We start from the raw sequence: 364 nt of genomic DNA, 5'->3' as shown, positions 1-364 counted from the left end.
GGCACCACTGAGGTAAATCCCTGACCCCTTTCATGATATATCTTGGTTCTTGTTTTTTCTCCATACCCTTGCACTCCCTTCACCCCTACCCTATTTACAAAGATTGTTTCCAGTTTTTCATTTTTTCTCATTTTTTCTTTTCTCTTAGTTCCTTTCCCCTCCCCTTCCTACTTTCCCTTTAGCCATTTTCTTCCTATTTCACCCTTTCATTATGCCATTTGAACCTTATTTACACTTTTAATTTTTTACACCAGAGAAACTATTTGAAATGTACTCAAGTATGTCCTATTTATTTCACTTAAGAGTATAGCCTCCCCGTGGTGGATCGGGGCCGGACTACCTCTCGGCGCTTTATCAGAGCTAC

This window comes from Fukomys damarensis, unplaced genomic scaffold (genome assembly GCF_012274545.1).
Source record: "Fukomys damarensis isolate Sample0158 unplaced genomic scaffold, DMR_v1.0_HiC HiC_scaffold_5, whole genome shotgun sequence".
Lineage (NCBI taxonomy): Eukaryota > Metazoa > Chordata > Mammalia > Rodentia > Bathyergidae > Fukomys > Fukomys damarensis.
This window is presented reverse-complemented; position numbering follows the sequence as displayed.